General features: G+C 54.8%; 2 pseudogenes; one reads left to right on the top strand and one right to left on the bottom strand.

The window, feature by feature from the left end:
- Positions 1-456: 456 nt before the first annotated feature.
- Positions 457-617, bottom strand: LOC146724647 (5.8S ribosomal RNA; annotated as a pseudogene).
- A 2,586-nt stretch (positions 618-3,203) lies between these two features.
- On the top strand, positions 3,204-5,535 carry LOC146724646 (large subunit ribosomal RNA; annotated as a pseudogene).
- The last annotated feature ends 670 nt before the right edge of the window (positions 5,536-6,205 follow it).

Below are 6,205 nucleotides of genomic sequence, written 5' to 3'. Positions count from 1 at the left end.
TCGAAGCTTAGAGGAAAGCCCCCTCCAGTCTGGTTGCCTTCACCGTTCGTGACCAATTTTTGACCCCGTGTTGTTGCTCTCCATTCGAGCGCGCTCTACTCTTCATCCCATTTCTCATCGGCTCTCGCGTTACACCACACGACTTGGGGATACACAAACACGCTCCCCCTCTAATTCGCGCAGCATTCTATGGTGCGCCGCGTTCGCCAACGTTTTACACGCTGTGCGCCTTTTCCTTCTCATTATTATTTATTTCGGGGTCATTTCCAGAGACGCCAGGATTTGCACCGCGGGCGGTCGGCGCGGCCACAGACACCGGGCGAACGTCCAACGAGCGCTCGTAGCCCATTGTAAGCGTTGAACAGGGCACAGGGGACCGCGCGCGCCATTCTCTGGTCGACCCGCGTCGTGGCGTGCGCGCTTTCGGACCCCCAAGCAGTTAGGGGTACTAAAAACGACCACTCAGCAGCGTGGTCCGGGAATGTATCCGTGACCGCAATGTGCGTTCGAAATGGCGATTGTTCATGTGTCCTGCAGTTCACAAGTTGACGCGCCAATTAGCTGCGTTCTTCATCGACCCATTACCCCGCAGCCCAAGTGATCCACCTTGTTAGGTTGTGTATATCGTTCAAAATTTATTCAGTTTTTTCGGCACGTTCGCGAAGAAACGTACGCTGTCTCGTGATCAACCCACGTGGGCTCTCGTCTCGGTTCGGGCTGCATTTCCCAGCAGATGCTTTTCATCCTTCCTCCGTTTAGTTTGGTTGTGTGCAGACGCGGAGGTAGCGAGAAGCACTCCGCGCTTCTCGGCGTCTGTGTTGTGTATGCCACGAGAGATCATCGAGTCTCCGAGAGAAAGCGGACCACCGGGATTCGATGGTTTTGTTGTGAACGATGAGCGCGTTCTATAACTTCTGCGAACGCAGTTATATGAAATTTTTGACACGATTCCCTGATACCGGGGGATGGTAACTTGGCTCGCCTGGGTCGATGGAAAAAAGCAAGCCTCACATTGCCGCCGTAAACTTTGTACGAATTTTCTGCAGGACAATTTATTAGGTTGACAAATCGACATTTTAGAAACGCACAGATGCTGGGTGTCCAAGATTACCATTTTCTCAGTCGGATATTTACGGATATTTATTAAGGAAACAACATTTAACAGTGGTCCGAATTTCAAAGAGATGGATTTATTGATTGTACATTGACCAATTCAGTAGCCATTGAGAGTTTGTTTTGTTAAAGGGGTAAATAGTGAGGGGCTAGAATAAGTACGTGGGTAGGGTGGGGGTGGAGGAGGGGGAGCGGGGGCGGGGTAGTGCGGGGGTTTTGTTCCGTGCTCCTAGGGGGGTGGTGGTTTAGGAAAGCGGATTGGGGGCGTGGTAGGGGAAGTTGGGAGACAGGGTTATAACCAGAGCTAGTGAGGGGAGGAACCGATAGTCAGGTCGGGGGGGGGAAGGTTACGAGTGGTTTAGGGGGGGTGTTGGGGATGCTAGTGTGGGTGTGGGGACGTGGTGGTTGTGAGGTGGGGGGGAAGGTGGAGGTAGTGAGATAAATGAGGAAAGTTTACAGGAGAGTATTGTCGAGAGTTGATCTCTGCCTATTCGTGTTGCTGGGGCCTGTTGATATTTCGTTGTCCTTTCCACGCCGGTTATCGACCGGTCGCCAGTGGTCCTGGATCTGCACACCTCGCTTGTGGATTCACTCAGCTTTGCCCCCGCTTGTTATACCTCTCCCCCTTATGCGGGACCCCAGCAAACCCCACATCCCATATCTCTCCCCCTCCCACAGTCAGTGGGATATGAGACCCTATGTCTTAAATCGTACGTCGGTTCCAGTCACAGATAGGATAATGGATAGGTAGATTTAGCACGTAGTACGCAACAAGAGAGACACGGAAAAAAGATAAAAGAAGAATTGGGAGAACGACGATAGAATGAGGGACTAGGGGTATGAGTGGTGACGACGTGAGTTCAGATGAGTTTTCGGAGGTGAGTTGGAGGGGAGAACGGGAGTAGTAAGTTGGATGTGCGCCAGCGAGTTTTTGCTTCGCTTCTTTAAACTTTCTGCCTGTTGCATGTTTTTTTTGGCAACCGGCTTTTCACCAATCTGGCAGCACCGCTCTTCCGTGTGTATCGTAGACGATTCGTTGGACGTAGTCTTTCGACCGACAGGTTATACTTGGTGTCTGTGCCGCTGCCACGACCGGGCCCGCGGTGTATGCAAATCTGGAGTCGTCGGTGCATGAATGACCAGCACCAAATAATAATATGAGAAGGAAAAGAGAAGAAAAAAAAAAGGGAATAAAAAAAGAAAGCGCTACAAGCGTTGTATAAACGTTGGCGGAACGCGCGCCCAGGAGGAATGCTGCGCGAATTAATGAGGTTGGGGGAGCGTGTTTGTGTGATTCCAAGTCGTTGTGGTACGCTGAGAGCCGAGGATGAAATGGGATTGAGTACGTAAGAGCGCGCGCGAAGGGCCAGCACACAAAACGGCCCTAAAAAAATGGGTCAGAACGGTGAATGGCACGCTTTTTATCTTTAGAGCGTTGCGATTGCGTCGTTGACTCCCGAAAGTATTGTTGTAGCGATGTCTCACCGTTTCGTTTCTCTTCCGTACATCACATAGATTATGACCCGGACTGCTCTCGCACTTATGTGCCGCGTCCTCTGGTGCGATTTTGCGATATGCGATCGCCGCGTCTGATTGCCGAGGCGCCCTTGCCCCGACACAATAACGGTATTACGGAGAAATATACGGCCGCCGTCGTCGTCCGGCGGAGAGAGCATTCGTAATCCTTTACCTCTTTACGGAGAAGGGTTTTGAATCGCGAGCCGACCGCGTGTCCGAGTCCACGAAATTTTCGTAAAGCGAAAAAAGGGGACCGGCGCGCCGCGTCGTGTACTCGTCGAATCGATTCCGCCCGAATTTCGTATATAAAAGAGAAGGGAAAGCCGAGAATCTCGAACCCCGCGATATATCGTCTCCATTACCACCAACGAGTGTGTGTGCGGTTAGCGCCCCGGCAATTTGCCTTCTCGCGTATTTCGTGTGCTGCCGCTGCTGCTCTCTCGTTCGACGCTCTCTCTCTCTCTCTCCCTCTTATAATATATATTATAGAGGAGAGACGACGATGAGCGACGCGGAGGAGGCAAACGGCTACGAAAACTCACTATGCGACGACCTCAGAGCAGGCGAGATTATCCGCTGAATTTAAGCATATTATTAAGCGGAGGAAAAGAAACTAACCAGGATTTCCTTAGTAGCGGCGAGCGAACAGGAAAGAGCCCAGCACCGAATCCCGCGGTTCCGCCGCAGGGAAATGTGGTGTTTGGGAGGATCTGCTTATCCCACGGTGCCGCGTCGCGTCCAAGTCCATCTTGAATGGGGCCACTTACCCGTAGAGGGCGCCAGGCCCGTAGCGACCGGTGAGCGCCTCAGGAGGATCTCTCCTTAGAGTCGGGTTGCTTGAGAATGCAGCTCTAAGTGGGTGGTAAACTCCATCTAAGGCTAAATACGACCACGAGACCGATAGCAAACAAGTACCGTGAGGGAAAGTTGAAAAGAACTTTGAAGAGAGAGCTCAAGAGTACGTGAAACTGTTCAGGGGTAAACCTAAGAAACCCAAAAGATCGAATGGGGAGATTCATCGTCAGCGGCGCTGGCTTCGCGTCGGTCGGCGATGTCCCGCGGAGTCCTTGCGGCTCGCGCGCGGGCACGCTACCGTGCGCCGATGTCCGGCGCTCGTCGTCGTGTACTTCTCCCCAAGTAGAACGTCGCGACCCGCTGGGTGTCGGTCTACGGTTCGGGTGCGGTGTCTGTCGCGTCGCCGGTAAAACGGCACGCGACAAACCCTCGGTCGCCCGGCCGGTTGCTCGGCGGTACGCGCAAGGTATCAGGCCGCACTATTCACGGTGCGTCGAGACCGTCGCAAGCGCGCGCCACGGTACTCGGAGGTTACGGACTTCGCGCCGTCCCCGGTCCTGGCCCGCTGTTGGTTACAGTACGGTACACCTTCGACAGGCCTGCGAACGTCTCCCGCGGTCTTGCGGGAGACCGATACCGGTCGGCGACGCTACTGCTTTGGGTACTCTTAGGACCCGTCTTGAAACACGGACCAAGGAGTCTAACATGTACGCGAGTCATTGGGACTTGTCGCGAGACCTAAAGGCGTAATGAAAGTGAAGGTCGGCCCTGGTCGTCGACCTAGGGAGGATGGGCCGCGTCGCGATGCGGCCTCGCACTCCCGGGGCGTCTCGTTCTCATCGCGAGAAGAGGCGCACCCAGAGCGTACACGTTGGGACCCGAAAGATGGTGAACTATGCCTGGTCAGGACGAAGTCAGGGGAAACCCTGATGGAGGTCCGTAGCGATTCTGACGTGCAAATCGATCGTCGGAACTGGGTATAGGGGCGAAAGACTAATCGAACCATCTAGTAGCTGGTTCCCTCCGAAGTTTCCCTCAGGATAGCTGGCATTCGGCCGTTCCGCACGGAACGCGCGCGAGTCTCATCTGGTAAAGCGAATGATTAGAGGCCTTGGGGCCGAAACGACCTCAACCTATTCTCAAACTTTAAATGGGTGAGATCTCTGGCTTTCTTGAATTATGAAGCCACGAGCATCTTTGGATCAGAGTGCCAAGTGGGCCATTTTTGGTAAGCAGAACTGGCGCTGTAGGATGAACCAAACGCAGAGTTAAGGCGCCCAACTCGACGCTCATGGGACACCATGAAAGGCGTTGGTTGCTTAAGACAGCAGGACGGTGGCCATGGAAGTCGGAATCCGCTAAGGAGTGTGTAACAACTCACCTGCCGAAGCAACTAGCCCTGAAAATGGATGGCGCTGAAGCGTCGAGCCTATACTCTGCCGTCAGCGGCAAGTGGGGCGGCAACCGGGAGCGGGCGTTAGTCTTCTCTCGCGTCGTCACGAAGTCCTGACGAGTAGGAGGGTCGCGACGGTGAGCGCAGAAGGGTCTGGGCGCGAGCCTGCCTGGAGCCGCCGTCGGTGCAGATCTTGGTGGTAGTAGCAAATACTCCAGCGAGGCCCTGGAGGACTGACGTGGAGAAGGGTTTCGTGTGAACAGCCGTTGCACACGAGTCAGTCGATCCTAAGCCCTAGGAGAAATCCTATGTCAATGACGGCGTACAATATACTCGAGTGTCGAGAAATAATAATAAATATTATACGAAAGACACACGCCCGTCGGGCGAAAGGGAATCCGGTTCCTATTCCGGAACCCGGCAGCGGAACCGCATACAATTCGGGCCCTCGTAAGAGTGTTCGTCGGGGTAACCCAAAATGACCTGGAGACGCCGTCGGGAGATCCGGGAAGAGTTTTCTTTTCTGTATAAGCGTTCGAGTTCCCTGGAAACCTCTAGCAGGGAGATAGGGTTTGGAACGCGAAGAGCACCGCAGTTGCGGCGGTGTCCGGATCTTCCCCTCGGACCTTGAAAATCCAGGAGAGGGCCACGTGGAGGTGTCGCGCCGGTTCGTACCCATATCCGCAGCAGGTCTCTAAGGTAAAGAGCCTCTAGTCGATAGAATAATGTAGGTAAGGGAAGTCGGCAAATTGGATCCGTAACTTCGGAATAAGGATTGGCTCTGAGGAGCGGGGCGTGTCGGGCTTGGTCGGGAAGCGGGTCTGGCTGACGTGCCGGGCCTGGGCGAGGTGAACGGTCGGCGTTCTCGCGCCGGTCCCGGGATCCGAGCTCGGTCCCGTGCCTTGGCCTCCCGCGGATCTTCCTTGCTGCGAGGCTTCCGTGGCGGCGCGAGCCGTCGTGGTCGTCCTCTTCGGCCGCCATTCAACGCTCAGCTCAGAACTGGCACGGACTAGGGGAATCCGACTGTCTAATTAAAACAAAGCATTGCGATGGCCCTCGCGGGTGTTGACGCAATGTGATTTCTGCCCAGTGCTCTGAATGTCAACGTGAAGAAATTCAAGCAAGCGCGGGTAAACGGCGGGAGTAACTATGACTCTCTTAAGGACTCCGTCCGGGCGACCGGCGGATCCATGTGCCATCCCCACCTCCTCGTGGTGAGAGTCGGGCAACGCTGGCGAAAATTTCGACCGGCGGCCAACGGGGCTCTGGCTTGGCGGGGCGCTTGCGCCTCGCTTGGGTTCGTGGGGTTGCCAGCCCCTCGAGCCGACATACGACAGGCACTTCAAAGGAAAAAGGATATTCTCCCTGGCGGCAGCCTCGGGCCGC

This window comes from Nylanderia fulva, unplaced genomic scaffold (genome assembly GCF_048542155.1).
Source record: "Nylanderia fulva isolate GAGA-0341 unplaced genomic scaffold, ASM4854215v1 Scaffold1213, whole genome shotgun sequence".
Taxonomy (NCBI): domain Eukaryota; kingdom Metazoa; phylum Arthropoda; class Insecta; order Hymenoptera; family Formicidae; genus Nylanderia; species Nylanderia fulva.
The sequence above is the reverse complement of the archived record's forward strand: the minus strand, read 5'-3'. Positions and strand labels throughout refer to the sequence as shown.